Here is a 17,737-nt window from a genome sequence, read left to right as displayed (position 1 = left end):
CTCTTTAACATCAAACTCCAATTTATAATCACCCTTTATTTCTAACTTTACATGCATTATAAGAAGATTGTTAGGGCTCAATGTACCAGAAAGAACACCAGTTTGGGATGGAAAGTGGCATGCATTCCATAGCTGAGAATGGCAGCTGTGCCATTTTGGACAGATTCCCTTTTCTTCTAAGACTTGGCTTCTCTTGTGACTGGCTTAATGGTCCTACACAGTTGCTGTGAAATAAGACATAGTGAAGACTTGGCATGTGGATTATAAGTGGTCTGAGATGGACTGGGACTGTCATTCTCCTGACAAATGAGATACTCTATAACTTTTTCATCATTGTTAAGAATTAGATGGCACTTAAAGATCTAGGTATTTTTGAAGTTTGTGTAAAGTCATGAGAATCTACTTGCTCTATGTTTCACTGGAGAAAATGACTATCTCTTATGTCCTCACCCCATGAAGCTGCTGGAGAAAGGACATTTCAACAGTTACAATTATGGGCTGTGTGATGCATTAGATGACTGAATTTTAAAAGGAACTCAAAACTAGAATTAATGATCATGAATATAAAGACTTTTTTTAAACACACACACACACATATATATATATATGTCTGCATTTATACAGATAAAAAATGATCAGTAGTATTACTGAATTGGCATTTGAAATGTAGTAGTTGTGATGGCTGATAGGTAGCTTGGCTAATGGATTTTGGTATGGAAATTCAATATATTTGACAATCACTGTCCGTTAACAATACCTCCCTAGGCCTTTTTCCTTCTAATTAGTGGATGACCATTACCTTCCTATTCTGTAGAACTTATCTGCATTTATTTCTGCCTTTATGTCTACTCACCATTTTCTTTTAAAATAATGAAAAATGGAAGGAGACACAAAAGAACACACAAACGAAAGTCAGACATTTGAGGTATGGATGTCTAGCACATAGCTTAGCAGGTATCCCTGTGCCTGTTTCCTTATCTGGAACAAACTTGAAAACAACACGTTTCCTGATTGTTTTGCATATGATGGCACCAAGTCTTGATTTTGTTTTGTGTTTTCTATTTTAACTCATTTTGGAAACATTATAGAATGAAACATTTGAAGATCTAAATGTTACATGAGCATCTAATTGTAACATGTTATCCATGTCACAATTCTTTAGAAGAGAGTTGTCAAGCTGTGCTTGGTTCGGTGGATGGTTTGTACCATTTTGATAATGTCACCAGAGTCCAGGAGCCTAAGATTGATCTAAGACACATTGGGATATGTGATTTTTGCATGCACTTACTTACCAAAATTGCTGAAGGACAATTTTCTGTTTAGGGAAATGTTAGAAAGATGGATTCTCATGCCGTATTTGCACTCTTGTTGGCTTTGGGACCAGCATCAGCATTTGCTACTGACTAACATACTCTTCAGTCTTCCTTAGGCTGTTTCACCCATGCTGTCTATATTTTCAGATTCCACTGGGATGCACATTGTATTTCATTTCCCTGTTTCTTGAAGCTTTTATTGACCTATGGATCCCTGTTAATGACTTTGAGGCTGTTCAGGAGAACTGGTCAGGAATTTTGCCAGATGGCCCTCAGTTCTGCTGAGTTGGCCATTTTTACCTGTTTAAATTTAGGTTTAGAACTGGGGTGAGAAGTTACAAAGATCGATGTCATTCCACACCTCACAAAAGGGCATTTTCTCATCAGCATGGCTTTCCTGCACTCCTTAGCCAGTGGAGGTTTATCAGGCTTCTTCACTGGGAACTTATTAGCATGTACATTATTTATGCATATTATTTGACAGGAGGTCACTATGCATAGCTGACATCTAAGGAGTGGGAACTTAATACTTCACTCTTTTGGGATCAAGTGTCTACATAAATAATTTGGAATTCTTCTGAATGGGATACAGTACCTTCTCTAAATTTTTGATATTCAAAAATGTTATTACATTAGTGTTGACTTGGGATGTTTTATCTTACACCTTGGGCTCCAATCTCATACTGTCTACCTTGTTTATTTGGTTGTTCTCATTGGTCCAGCCTTGGACACTGGGAGATTTCCATTGTATACTCTTTAATTTTTCTTCCTTTTTCTTACATCTCCTTTCCTTAATTTCTTTGTTCTCTGTTCTTATATTTTCATACTTTTAACACAAAATACTGTGTCATGCATAGGTCCTGTTCTGTTTCTAGAAACAATCACTTCCCTAATAAGTTTCTTTGAGTGGGATTGGAAATCTAGAGTTGTGGTTGCATATGCTCATATTTAATGGGTGTCATCGGTGTTCAGTCTTCTCAGCTTACAGAACAAGGAAACAGATGTATGTTTGTTCTGAATTGTGTATAGACACATACCTATGAAATACCTGTCACCCCCACCTTCTTTAGTAAAGGCTTTTCATACATTTGGAAAGACCGATTCTCATTCTGCAATCTATCCAGGATCACCAGACCATTTAAATATAGTTTGTGGGTTTTTTTACATTTTTCATATATTAATATCAAGTTTATATGCTGTCAAATTGTTTGGTTTGTGAAGAATCTATGGCTTCTACAATTAAAGTATTCAGAATATTAATACTGTACTCATTCCTCTTGGTAGGGCCCCTCACAGAACCCCTTGACAGATCCTTTACTTTTATAGTTAAACAGTATTTGTTACATGGAGGAACCACAGGCTTTGAAAATATATGTATCTATGGTAGGACATCGTAGAAGACAGCTACTATATACATTCATGTCCAGGCTTTGATGTAGACACAATTTTTCAAATAACATAGAAGAACTAATTTTGTGAGGAACTGCTGCTTCATCTTCCATAGTGGAAAGGGGTGGGAACATTGTGCAGACAGTGAGAGGAAAAATCTGCCTTGCTCCAGGTGTGCAGAGAACAGCATCTCATTCTCTATGGTGAAGAGCTATGCCAAGACTCTACAGACCCAGTCTTTCCTTTTGCCTCTGCCACAGTCAGGCTTCCCGAATGGCTGTAGGGGAAATTCAAATTCTTTACCCTGTGAATCCCCTATCCACCTGAGCTTCAGGGGAGGGTAATAGCAGATACCAGATGCATGGGATTGTTAGGGTCTTTCTTAAAAGAAGCTTTATAGAGCTCCTACATGGGAAATGTCATAACCCTGGCCTCTATAGGGGAACAATTAAGACACAAACACTAAAAATGTCTTTAGAGACACCAGGAAATACCCAAGAAGCCAACTGAACAAGAATGAAGAAGGCAGCTGGAATGGAGAAAACTTTGGCTGCTATGGATTAACCAAATAGATTTTGTGATAGGAGAGTAAATGCTAAGAAAAACAACTGGGCACAAAGCACATCTATTCAGTATAAGATGAAGATGGTGTTTTTAGGAGCTGTTAATTATCAAGCCAGCCAACAGTTACTCAGTTCTCCTAACTTGGCTGTATACTGGTTAGTTTCCTAGACTACACAATACCGTTTAACTCATGAGTTTCTCAATAGTAGAAAAAGGAGTATATTAGGTTTTTGTTCTGTTGTTCTGAGGGATTGTGAGCTGATTATTACCTGATAAAAACATTGAGAGTCAGAAAAGGTGTCCTTGAGTACATGTATTCACTATTGTGAGAGGACATTATATCAACTTTACAATTTCAGTATTTCTAATGCATCTAATAGTTTTTATTCAATAACCACAAACAAATGCAACTAGAAAGATATTTATCCTTCTTTTACATTTTTCTAAAATGGTGAAACATATACAATGTAAATGGAGTTCTTCTTAATTGGTCTAAGTAATAAAAACCTGGAGTCAGATATAGAAGAAAATGGTGAGAGATCAGAGAAGGAGCAAACCACCACCACACCTTAGCTCCTTAGTATCTCAGCAGACAAGAGAATGAGTTACTGTTTCTCCCTCCTTATATCCTGTTCCCGCCCAGCTAACTCACTTCCTATCTGTCTGTCCAGACCTCCAGACCTCTATGGTTAGCTAGTGGCAAGCTCCATTCTCTGACCTTCAGACAGGCTTTATTTGTACAAGCAAGATATCACCATACTTGGGGATGTGAAAGCTGGAGAACTGGCCCTGCACCTTGGTCATTGCTGCAAGGGGTGAACTAGCCAGGGCAATGTTGGAAAGCTCATCCTGGTGGTGAAGGCAGGAGAAAGTCAGCAAGCTGATCAACCCTGAAACTACGCAGACCCAGAACCAGGGTTATGAGTTGGCTCATCCCAACATGCACCCTATCTATGATCTACTGGAGCATGAAAAGTGACTGTTCTTACAGACCCAATGTTTCAGGGTCTCCAGGACACAGGGCAACAATGGGATATCTAACAGGAGTCCCAATGAGGATCCAGCATTGATGTGAAGTAGAAACCAGAGGCCTTGAAGCAGACCAATAACTCTTTGCAATGAATACTTGCTAGTAAGGATATATGGCTAAACGGGTTTACTCTGTGACTTACTATGTCACACTATAGCTTCCACAAGTAGTTTCTTCTTCTTCCTCTTCTTCTTCTTATCCTCCTCCTCCTTCTCCCCCTCCTCCTCCTTTTTTCTCTTAAATTTTATTTTATTTTTTGGGGGGAATGTTGCAAGGGTAGAGGGAGGATATGAAGGGACAGGATTGAGACTGAGATGCACGATGTGAAAGAAACAAAGAACAAATAAAAAGAAAATTAAAAAATTGAACACATACCAAAAAAAAAAAAAAAAAGGGAAAAAAAAGGAATATCTCCCCCTCACAAACAACAGCTCATGTTGGAAAGTATATGGAGCATGGGGAATAATCCTCTATTGTTGGTGGGTGTGCAAACTTGTGCAGCCACTTTGGAAATCAATATGGTGGATGGGTTTTCAGAAAACTGGAATTTGATCTGCCTCAAGACTTAGGTGTACTGTTCCTGAGCATATAACCAAAGGACCTTTCATCTTACCACAAGGACACTTGCTCAACTATCTTCACAGCAGCTTTATTCATAATAGCCAAAAACTGGAAACAACCTAGAAGTTCCTCAACTGAAGAATGACTAAAGAAAATGTGGTATATTTATACAATGGAATATTACTCAGCTGCTAAAAAAATCATTTCATGAAAATTTCAGGCAGATGAGTGGAACTAGAAAAAGACCAACCCGAGTGAGGTAACTCAGACTCAGAAAGACAAACATGGTATGTACTAACATATAAGTAGATATTAGCTGTAAAGTAAAGGATAATTGTATTACAATCCACAGACCTAGAGAGGCTAGGTAACAAGGAGGGCTTGGGGCAGGGTATGGGGTAGGATGCATGTATTTCCCTTGGAGGGGAATAGAATAGATTTCATGGGTAGAGTGGGGGCTGGTGTGGATGGGAACAGGAGGGATTAGGTGAGGGAGGAACAACTGGAATTGGGGGGCATTTTGGGGGCAAGGTAGAAACCTAATGCAATTGAAACTCCCAGGAATCAGAAGCATGACCCTAGGGAAGACTGCTCATAAGGGGTGTGTGTGGGGAGAGGAGATACAGAACCTAAACCAGCCATCTTCTGTAACTAGACTGGTATCTAGCATAATCATCATCAGAGAGACTTCATCTAGAAACTGATGGGAGCAGATTCAAAGACTTACAGCAAATCTAGGTGGAGCTCAGGGAATCCTGCAGAAGAGAGGAAGGACTGTAGGAGTAAGAGGGGTCAAGAAACCACAAGAAAATGGCCCACAGAATCAACTAACCAGAGTCCATAGAGGCTCACAGAGACTGAACCAACAATCGGGGAGCCTTCCTGAGTCTGTCCTATGTCCTCTGCTTATATGTTTTGGTTGTGTAGCTTGAAGTTCCTATGGTACTACTAAAAGAGGAGGGGCTGCCTCTCTTTTACCTGCTTTTGGGACACTTTTCCTCCCACTGGATTGTCTTGTCCAGCCTTAATACAAGGAGATATGCCTAGTTTTATAACGTGGTATGCCATACTTGGTTGATATCTTTGGGATGCCTTCCCTTGTCTGAAGAGAAAGGAGGAAGAGTGGATCTGGGCTCAATGGAATGTATGAGGGGGAGCTGAGAGGAGGAAGAGGGAATTGTGGTTGGGATCTAATATATGAGAGAAAATTAAAAAAAAAAAAAGAATAGCTTCCCCATTTAGAAAAGAGCCTGTATCAGAGAAGTATTGATGTGGCAAGAACAGACACACTAGTATGTGGTCTATATCAAACTAAACACAAAGAACAACAAAAGAAATACTAATGACCAAATATTGGGGAAATAAATTGATAATTTACTACAATCAATAATGTGCATGTGGCATATATGCCTATGCACACAAGTGTGTGGGTGTGAATGCCCACACACACGTGTGGAAAGGCTAGAGGAATGTTACATGTCTTCCTCCAGCTCTCTCCACATCATAGCCTCTAGGCAGGGCCTCTCCCTGAACTGCAGGTTTGCTGTTCTGAGTAGACTGGCTGACCAGTGAGCACCCTGGCTCTATCTTCACATCCCAGTGCTAGCATTGCAGGCAGATGATGTGAGTATCCCCAGATTTTTAGTTGGTGCTTGTGATTGACAGTGACGTCCTCATGAGTGCACAGCAAATGCTTGTATCCACCAAGCCATCCCTAGTCCTCATTATCAATAATTTTGAAGATGTGATGTTATTAAAATATTCAGTCCTCTTGTGTGCGATTTGGTTTTTTAAATGAAAATTAAAGCCCATTCACTTGAGCAAATATTATTCTCAGAAATGGGGAAAAAAATAAAACAGGATTGTGAATTGGTTTTTTCTCCTTTCCTTCAAAGTTTAGTGCCAAATGTAAATGGGATGTGGAAGAAACTAAGTGAAAATAGGATTCTTTAGCTGTTAATTATTATGCTAACACCCCACTTGTTTAGAACAGGATATCAAGCCTTTACCTAAATCGCAGGCCAACTACTGTCTAAATGCTTTCCTGCTTTCCACGGGAGCACAAACTAAAGGAGCACTGTTTGCCTGTGTTACTAAGGTCTTGGAAGTTTTCAATGCAATTAAATGCCTGTCTCAATAAAAAAGTTAATTCCCTATTTTCTTCATTTATTTTCCAGAAGCCTAAACTTAAATCGAGTTTGTAATAGAAATATTGGTCAGCACTTTCTTTCCCATGTATTCTTGACTTTTCCTTTTTTCTGCTATTTTCTCAGCCAGATATACCTATCTTCTCTTCTCTTCTCTTTTCTTTCCTCCTCCTCCTCCTCCTTCTTTTTTTTTTTTTTTTTTTTTTTAAGAAAATCGAAGGTTTCCAGAAGGAAAGCAAAGCTTTAAGAGTTCATGCTGAAACTTGGTCAAGACTGGGTACCACAGATGTCCTGGGGTCCTCTGTGATCAGAGCCATTTTTATCAGAATGGAAAGGAACATCAGTACATTTGGTATTGCGGTAAATAAGGATCAGGATAAACAAATAGGCCGAATAGATGTCTATTCAGGGAGAAATAACTTACAACCTAGACAGATGAACACCAGGAAATTCAACCCGATCCTCTCCTGTCCGAGTCACACCAGAAAGAGAGAGCCTTTCCTGGCCCCTCCGACCTCCTTCCACAGGTCACTTCCGCCCATGGCTCCAACCCCAATGGGCGTGGTCAGTGCCACAGAAGGAGACAAAGTGAATATCCCACTACAATTCCCCTTTTAGTCTAAAGAAAAGATTTAGGCTTAATACAAAACTATATACAAAACAGTGAATAACAAGTGTGCCCCAAGAAAAGGAAAATCGAGAACAAAATGACCTACATATCTAGTCCTAGGGTGAGGGCATAATGGAGTTTACAATAGAGTTGTCCTAAGCTGGAAAACGTAAGTCTAGTACCTAATATATCTAACTAGGAAGAGAGAATAATAGTTGTGATAGTTTAATCTTCAACCTCATCAAGACCTGAGAAGGAAATTAACAATACTAGAGTAGACAGGAAATGCGGATGGACAACTTCCAAAAGGTGCAGCAAGGACAGAAACAGCAAGCCACCTGAACAGTCACCCTAGGTCTCACAGCGACGTTGGTACACCCAGATTTGGCTAAGGCCAAGACAACTTGACAGACCACAACAACAGCAGGGAAATAGAATGGCTGTCTTACCCTGACTTGGCAAGGTCAAGCAGTCTTCTATATAGGACTTCTATATAGGACTGCATGTCCAAATCAGTGGTCAAGGTGGGGGCAATTCTATGCCCAACAGGCCATTAGCTGAGGCGAGATTGAACTCCAGCAGGAGCAACAACAGTGTCTAACATATTTTCGGGAAAGTGCACGGTGCTGTCAGGAGCAACAGTGTCTCATGTCAATGGAGTACTAATATTAAAACATTTAAATGCCATGTTCTGCATGTCTATGAAGTGATTGAAGATTAAGTATCTATATCTGACTAATCTCATAGGTACAGGAAATGTGAGTGAAGATAATCTGTAATACTCGGGAACTTAGCTAAAAAGACTGATTAAAACTTTCCTGAGTAAAGCAGGAACAAATACTTAAACAATATAACTATTTACATATACCTACATGTAAATCCCTAAAATAGAGGTAGAGTATAAGTGTCAAGACAAGAGGTAGAACTATAAAGGGCAGCAAGATAAATATCCCAAATTGTATCAATATACAAAATGTCTTGAACACAAGAAAAGTATACATACATAGAAGATGGTAAAAAAAATAATGTGCATAAAACATTGTAAGTGGAAATATTTAACACAATATAACAAAATATAAACTTAATTTTACATAGCTTACCACATAAGAATACATACCAATGTAAGCTGTAAAATACTATCTCATTCTTACTCAAATTCTCAAGAAAATAGGCTAATCTACCTATATCCCATCTAAACCATACCTTTACCAACCATTCCCTATTCGTGTCTAAAAGATAAACCCGAGTGTAAGCATCACCCAATCCCAAATAACTAAAACCAACCCAAAGACTTCCTGGCCCCCTCCGACCTCCTTCCTCAGGTCACCTCCGCCCATTGCTCCACCCCCCAATGGGCGTGGTCAGTGCTACAGAAGGACTATCTCACTACAAACAGGCCAATGAAAGTTAAATAATAAAAAATACCCATGAGCAAATCTGCGTGTCTAAGAGAAATACAAATAAAACCATGGCTGAGACATAAACACCTTCCCCACAGCATAGCTAAAATGCAGAGAATGGATAGACCCAACTCACTTTAATGATGCGAGCAAGCACACTTCTCCTAAGCTCTTTCTGAGACAGTAAGGCAGTACTTATGCAGAATAAATACTGGGAAGGGACTCCATTACCACAAGCAATGCATAGACCAATGCAGACCCCATCCAAATCCAATGCCAATTGAAAATAGCAATCCTAAAATTCAAACGGAAGCACAAAATCCTTAGATAACCAAAGAAATCCTGAGCATATAGAGCAACATTGTAGGTGTCCCAATAACTCACTTCAAAGTACATTACAGAGACAGTACCACAAACCTCACTGTACAGGCAATGAATAGACAAAAATAAAACCAAGCAGCTGCAGCTACAGCTACGTGGTTTTGATAAAGATGTCAAAAACACATATTGGAGAAAAGACAGTCTCTTTGGCAAAACCATGCTCAGAAAAATTGGGTAGTCACTTACAGAAAAAGAATGAAATTAGATCTGTCTAAAGCTGTATAAAGCTCAATTCAAAATGAATCAAATGCCTGAGGTCAGACCTAAAACTCTGAAACTGCTCAAGGAAAACACAGCATAACAGCTCAAGATAGAGAAATCAGCAAGGGTGTTCTAGAAAAGACTGTAGTGGAAGACATGAAATCAAAAATCTATATAACAAAGGAAACAATAGTAGAGCAAGGAGACGCAGGCAGAGGAAACTGTGCCTACAAATCGGACAGCAGGCTAACAGCAAGAATTCATTAATAAGTCAAAGATTCCACAACAACAAAAAAAAGCCCAAATGACAAATGAAAATGGAATAAAGATTTTCATTGAGGTTCCACATCAATCGGAACTGTTTTCATTTTGAAAACAATAGATACTGATGAAGGGCAGGTAGGGTGAAGGTAAGGGAAAGGGTCCCTGCACTGCTGGTGGGACTGCAAACTGAGACAACTATTAAAGTTGGTGTGACTTGCCTCGGAAAACTAAAAATAGAACCATGATGTAATCTGACTACCCCACTCAGGGTCTACACCCAAAGAAATCTGAGTCAGCCTACTGCAGAGATAGCTATTCATCCGTGTTTACTGCAGCATAGTCACAATAGCCAATAGTCACAAAATCCAGTCTGGATGCCTAGCAGTGGGTACAGGGAGAAAACAAATGTCACATGCTCATGCATGTGTGCACACACATAGTCACACACATGCACACATATACTCACACAGTCATATACTCACAACCACTCATACCCGGACACGACACTCACTCTTTCACATACACAGTGTCTATAAAGAATGAAATGGTGTCACTTGCAGGAAATTGAGTGGAACTGCAGGCCATCATGTTAAATAAAATAAGCCAGTCATAGACAAATAGTGTGTGTTTTCTCTGCATTCATGGTAGCAATGGGTCTAAAGGAATGGAGAGGGGGTAATGAGGAGAAAGAAATACACAAGTAGAGCCTCTTTTGTTTTAGGGTGTGTGTGTGTGTGTGTGTGTGTGTGTGTGTTCCTATAGTACAACAGTCTGGCTTTTCCATGATTCAGAGATTCCATGATTCCATGTTTCAGAGAGTACCTTGCACGTGTCATTTACTAAATTAATTTTGAATTAAGTTTACCAGTGGATCCACTGCTCATGGTCCCTTTGGAGTATTTTCTTTTTTAACTCCCCCCCCTCCCCCCTTGACTTAATGGTCTCTGACTTCTAAAGGGAAAGACTGTGCATGCTTAAGAGTCACATTTTTCAGAAACAATGACAACTGCCCAATGCTGGTTCTTCTGGGGCTTGTCCTTGCTAGCCTTCTCAAACATACATCAATCGCAGAGAAACAGCTCTGAAGAAAGCTGCAGGGGGTGGGGGGATTCCAGACAGCATGTGACTGAAAGCAGGGGAAATGGTCACAATGCACAATGTTAATCACAAGGTTAGAAGGTTTTTCCTGGTTTGGGCCACAGTGGTCATATTTGCAAACCATTGTTTTAGTCTCTCTTCATGTTGACCATCACATAGGTGGAAGTCCAGATTGGTACAGCCATGTGCAATTGAAACAAGTAGAAAAGTCATAGTAACAGTTTCATGCAATAAATCTGGATCACAAGGAATTTTAAAATAAATTCAACTATTTGTAGCCAATACAAAAAGATGTGCGTGTGGCTGAAGAGATGGCTCAGTGGGTAAGAGGCCTTGCTTCCGGAGCAGGAGAAGCAGTGTTTGGGTCCCCAGCAAGGAACACATTTGCAACTCCAGCATTATGGGGGTACAAGGGCTGGGGCTCATTGAGGTTGTCTGGCCACCAGTCCTGTTTAGTGGAAGACCTCGCCTCAAAGAAATGGGTAGGAAATGACAGAGCAGAATATCTGACACCTGCCTCTGGCCTCCACATGTATGCACAGATGTGTATACATGCTTGCATGTGTGCATACACCACACACACAGATTCATAAAACAGATTCCAAATGTACTGATGTTCCTTTCAATTCTGATAAAAATGGCTCTGATCACAGAGGGCCCCAGGACATCTGTGGCATCGTTTCCACTTGACTCAACCTGATGCATCGGAACTACAAACATCACCCTAAAACCGGTTTGAGACTGTTTTGCTCGAGACAACTCATGACTAGCTAGCTGTAATGATGCACCTTTTTATTACATCCTGGCCAGAGTTTCAAATAGAACTACAATCAAGAATTTTCTGCCACACAGTGACTAACTACATATGTCACAGCCAGTTCTGTTGAGAAATTTGGTTGCTAAAAATTTTCTTCCTACAGGATCCATTGGAGCAATCATCGTCCCATTTCAGCAAAAAGTAATCTTAATATGACTACGCCCCCTTTCCCTACCCTTGGAATTTTGGGATAATAGTCATCGTCTTTGGGTTGGTTTTAGTTATTTGGGATTGGGTGATGCTTACACTCGGGTTTATCTTTTAGACACGAATAGGGAATGGTTGGTAAAGGTATGGTTTAGATGGGATATAGGTAGATTAGCCTATTTTCTTGAGAATTTGAGTAAGAATGAGATAGTATTTTACAGCTTACATTGGTGTGTATTCTTATGTGGTAAGCTATGTAAAATTAAGTTTATATTTTGTTATATTGTGTTAAATATTTCCACTTACAATGTTTTATGCACATTATTTTTTTTACCATCTTCTATGTATGTATACTTTTCTTGTGTTCAAGACATTTTGTATATTGATACAATTTGGGATATTTATCTTGCTGCCCTTTATAGTTCTACCTCTTGTCTTGACACTTATACTCTACCTCTATTTTAGGGATTTACATGTAGGTATATGTAAATAGTTATATTGTTTAAGTATTTGTTCCTGCTTTACTCAGGAAAGTTTTAATCAGTCTTTTTAGCTAAGTTCCCGAGTATTACAGATTATCTTCACTCACATTTCCTGTACCTATGAGATTAGTCAGATATAGATACTTAATCTTCAATCACTTCATAGACATGCAGAACATGGCATTTAAATGTTTTAATATTAGTACTCCATTGACATGAGACACTGTTGCTCCTGACAGCACCGTGCACTTTCCCGAAAATATGTTAGACACTGTTGTTGCTCCTGCTGGAGTTCAATCTCGCCTCAGCTAATGGCCTGTTGGGCATAGAATTGCCCCCACCTTGACCACTGATTTGGACATGCAGTCCTATATAGAAGTCCTATATAGAAGACTGCGTGACCTTGCCAAGTCAGGGTTAAGACAGCCATTCTATTTCCCTGCTGTTGTTGTGGTCTGTCAAGTTGTCTTGGCCTTAGCCAAATCTGGGTGTACCAACGTCGCTGTGAGACCTAGGGTGACTGTTCAGGTGGCTTGCTGTTTCTGTCCTTGCTGCACCTTTTGGAAGTTGTCCATCCGCATTTCCTGTCTACTCTAGTATTGTTAATTTCCTTCTCAGGTCTTGATGAGGTTGAAGATTAAACTATCACAACTATTATTCTCTCTTCCTAGTTAGATATATTAGGTACTAGACTTACGTTTTCCAGCTTAGGACAACTCTATTGTAAACTCCATTATGCCCTCACCCTAGGACTAGATATGTAGGTCATTTTGTTCTCGATTTTCCTTTTCTTGGGGCACACTTGTTATTCACTGTTTTGTATATAGTTTTGTATTAAGCCTAAATCTTTTCTTTAGACTAAAAGGGGAATTGTAGTGGGATATTCACTTTGTCTCCTTCTGTGGCACTGACCACGCCCATTGGGGTTGGAGCCATGGGCGGAAGTGACCTGTGGAAGGAGGTCGGAGGGGGCCAGGAAAGGCTCTCTCTTTCTGGTGTGACTCGGACAGGAGAGGATCGGGTTGAATTTCCTGGTGTTCATCTGTCTAGGTTGTAAGTTATTTCTCCCTGAATAGACATCTATTCGGCCTATTTGTTTATCCTGATCCTTATTTACCGCAATAGCCTGTTTTTGTAGGATCTCTTTGTGTGTCAAGGTGCCCTGGAACACATTCTATTGCACATGCTGATCTCAAACCCATGATCCTCCTAAATCTGCCTTCCAAGTACCAGCATTACAGGTGTGTGGCACCATGCCTAGTTGCAGCCTTAAGTCTTTAAGTCAGTATAGTATAGAGAACCTAAATTTATATGCTTTTCTTTTGGATATAGTCTGCCAATCATTATTGTGATTAAAAAGTTTTTAAAATTACATTTAGTGCAATTGCTGATCTGGCTAGAACTGAGTCTGTCATCATATTGTTTTTCATTCCCTCTGCTCTGTCTTCATGATTTTTTTTCCTATTTTTTAGATAAGCTAAGTGTTTACTATTCCAATTCATGTCTTCTGTTGGAATTTTAAATGTTTATAGAGTATTTTAGTTGGTTCTAAGAAGACTGCATGATGCATTTGTTAATTTATTATAATCTCTTATGAACAATTTATAGGTTAATGAATATGGTAAAATATTAAAAATGTAAATGTATATGCTCTTCTGTTGATGGGACTAAACACCACAACCAAGGCATCTTGTAGGAAAAAGAGTTTATTTTAATTTACAAAGGGATATGAGTCATTTATGGCAGCAAGGGGTAGTCATGGCGGCAGGACCAAGAAACCAAAGGCTCACATCTTGAACTATGAACATGGAGCAGAGATTGTGAACTGGAAGTAGAGTGAGGCCTTAAGCTCCCAAAGCCAGGCCCTGTCACATACTGCCTCCAGCACGGCCACATGTCCCAAACAGCCCCACACAATGCCACTAGCTGGTGACTGGGTATTCAAATACTTAAAAATCTGGGGGAACATTTCTCACTTAAACCACCACAATATCCCTTTATCATTTTCAGGAACAGTAGCATGTATTTTATTTCTAGATGTTATGAATCTGTGAATATATTGCTATTAGCAACTGCCTTAGATAATAATCTTTCTTTCTTTTTCTTTTTTTCTTTTTTTTACTTGCAGTTTCATAGTTGGGAGGAAGCAATAGATGTGTACAGAGGACTGACTCTGCTTGTGGGGTCTCCCAAACACCAAGGATGTGAGCAATGTCTCTAAAACAAGAACAGTCACCCCCAAATCAAAGGCTTCTTCTCATCCATGTGCTTAGGCTCAGTGTGCACGAGGTTTTGCTTCAGCCTCCAGTGTATTTCCTTTAGGTTTTTAAAATTTCAAACTCTTCAAACGTGTTCAAAATTCCCTGCTATTTTAGTCTGCCACTTTATTCTTCTTTTTACCACTGGAACAATGTAACAATATGTGGAAGCTGTCAGTGCTTTGTATAAATTATTTATTTTTGTTCCCAAATAGTCCCAATCATATTGAACTTAGTGAAAATATATCACTGCCAGAGTTGCTGCTGGGATATAAGACAACTTCGGGAAAAATCCTAGGTTCAGAGCTATAAATGGATGTTCAAAATAGTGTCTGTCATCAGAATAATTATTTTATCATTGAATAGGTAGAGTCTATGAATTTTTTTTCGAGACAGGGTTTCTCTGTATTATTTTGGAGCCTTCCTGGAACTCGCTCTGTAGACCAGGCTGGCCATGGAACTCACAGAGATCTGTCTGCCTCTGCCTCCCGAGTGCGGATGAAAGGCGTGTGTCACTAGCGCCTGGCTAAGTCTATGATTTTTATGATGAAAATCAAATAAATCAACATAAAATCCAAAGGTGTATAATTGACATAACATTTTGAGAAACTTTATTATTTAGAGTAGAAGGTGAGAAAGGAATAATAGTATATGTTCCTATTAATGTCCACCTCTGGAAGAAAGTACACAAGGACATACAGAGGCAAACACATGCATATAACAGACAAAAAGCATACAATGACAGTGACACACATAGGCATAAGCAGCTACACCCTCTAAGTGCATAAAGGACACTCATACGCAGATGCATACAACTGCACTCACACAGACACATGCAACCACATGCAGCCACATGCACAGACTCATACATGCATATACACACATATGCAACCACAGCCTGATGCACACACAATAATACATACAGACATACATGCCACATATAAATATAAGCTAGCTGCATGAACAGAGATATGTAATCACATGCATATTTATACCTACACACACACATTCACATAAACACATGGGCACATGCAACCACACACACACATTACAAACATAGTCAAAAGAAAATTCTTCTTTCATCTTAACATCCTCCATTACTGCTTACATTACTCCTTGAGGCCACGTCTAAGAACACCGCTCAAGCAAATAAATGTTCATTTACAAATATGTACTTTGCTCATATAAAAGATCAATTTTTTAAACTAAAATATACACAGAGTAAAAACAGTGCATCCTCATGTCTCATGGGGACTATCAGACAGTATGATGTTTCAGTCAAACTTCAGTTACCAAGAAACCTGTGAGATTGCATTCAGTGTCCTGTCAGGCCAGTAAATAACCAAGAGTGAGAGAAGGGAAGCCCAGCTCTGAAATGAGCAATCAAAGACAATGAAGGAAATGTCTACCTGTGGATGGAAGCTGACAATATGGCTAAATGCTAATGAGCGTCTAAAATTATAAGACCAAACACGCTTACAATGATTAAAATCAAGAACCTGTGGTTGAATAGGTCATAGTCTCTAGGGAATAAATCTATAACTATCATTCAGCTAAGTAGACATAGCTTTAAACCAACCCTTATTGACTTCTTGCCATTATACCCACACATCAGTGCATTTCTCAAGCCTCATCAGAGAAGCTTCTATTTGCAATAGATGTGAGTAACACAGAGACCCACAGCTGGTCAAGGTGCAGAGAATGAGAGCCTGCAGACCCTCAGCTCTAAATGGAACATCTACATCCTGTCCTCTCTTCCTAGGGGCTGAAAAGGGGGTGGAAAGAAGTGAGGTCCAGATAATTACAAGAAAACTGCCCAGTGGGTAGACTGCCACAGCTGACTCCTCTGGGGATGTTGAGGTTGCTTTAGCCTGGTTAATTTACCGTAGGTCCAGCAAGTGTTTTGCCACCCTCCTCAGCTTCAGGTCATATGGCCTTCCTGCTGAAGACACGGGCCTGTGATTAACACAGAACACAGCTTGGCTTGACTGCTTCCCCAGCTCTATCCAACCATTATCCAGCAAGTCTTACTCTTCAAAAAGGTGAAAGCAACCCCAGGGGATGCCACTTACCAGGTGCCCTTAGGTGTCGAAGGCTTTTGTGCCTAGGTTACACAGTGAGCTCTAATCTTTGAAAATACAACAACAACAACAACAACAACAAATAAATAAATAAATAAATAAATAAATAAATATAGAAAATTGTCTTTTGATCTGAAAATTTTCATCTTAAAAACAAAGTAAGATTTATATAAATCTTATTACTTATTTACAAAATAAGTAATAGTTAATGGAAAAAAGTATTAAAGTAGTGGGTAACTAAAATGACCAAAATGGATTTATTGGAATGCATGTTCTTTTTTTTTTTTTTTTCTATGTCACATTGCTAGGGTTCATAAAGCTAATGGAATTCTAACACTTGGCTAGGAAGAAGGGAAGCTAGCCAGCTTCAACATGCACCTATTTGCTTGTCTCTAGCGATGACCAGATCACTTAATTTCTTCTTGATCGACTGCATCCAATTTAAGAGTTCAGCTCCAATCCCATCCATTTTGGAAGAGGAATTGTGTGTACAACAAAGTGAAAGCTCAGTTTTAAGAATTTAAAAAAAATGTAATCAAGTCAGGTATAGTGGTGCATGCCTTTGATCTCAGTACTGGGGAGGCAGAGGCAGGTGGATCTCTGTAAGTTGGAAGTTAGTTTAGTCCGGTCTGCACAGTGAGTTATAAGCCAGATAGGGCTACACAGAGAAACCATAGCTTCAAAAAAAGCAACACACACACACACACACACACACACACACTTTTTTTTTTTTATCTATGTCTCCTAGATAAAAGCCACTCATTTAATTTTATACGTGAATTGAAAATATATATGTCTTTGTGCATCCATGTGGTATACCAGGCCAAATAAGCTGCAGTTCTTTTTTTTAAATTAGAAACATTTCTATACAATGTTATCTTGAACATGTTTCCCTTCTTACAATTCCTCCCAGATCCTCCCTCCTTCCCTATGTACCCAACTTTATGTTATTTCTTTCTCTTAAAAACAAAGGACAAAAAAAAAAAAAAACCAC

The sequence above is a fragment of the Phodopus roborovskii genome, unplaced genomic scaffold (assembly GCF_943737965.1).
Source record: "Phodopus roborovskii unplaced genomic scaffold, PHOROB, whole genome shotgun sequence".
NCBI lineage: Eukaryota > Metazoa > Chordata > Mammalia > Rodentia > Cricetidae > Phodopus > Phodopus roborovskii.
Note: the sequence above shows the minus strand (reverse complement) of the source record.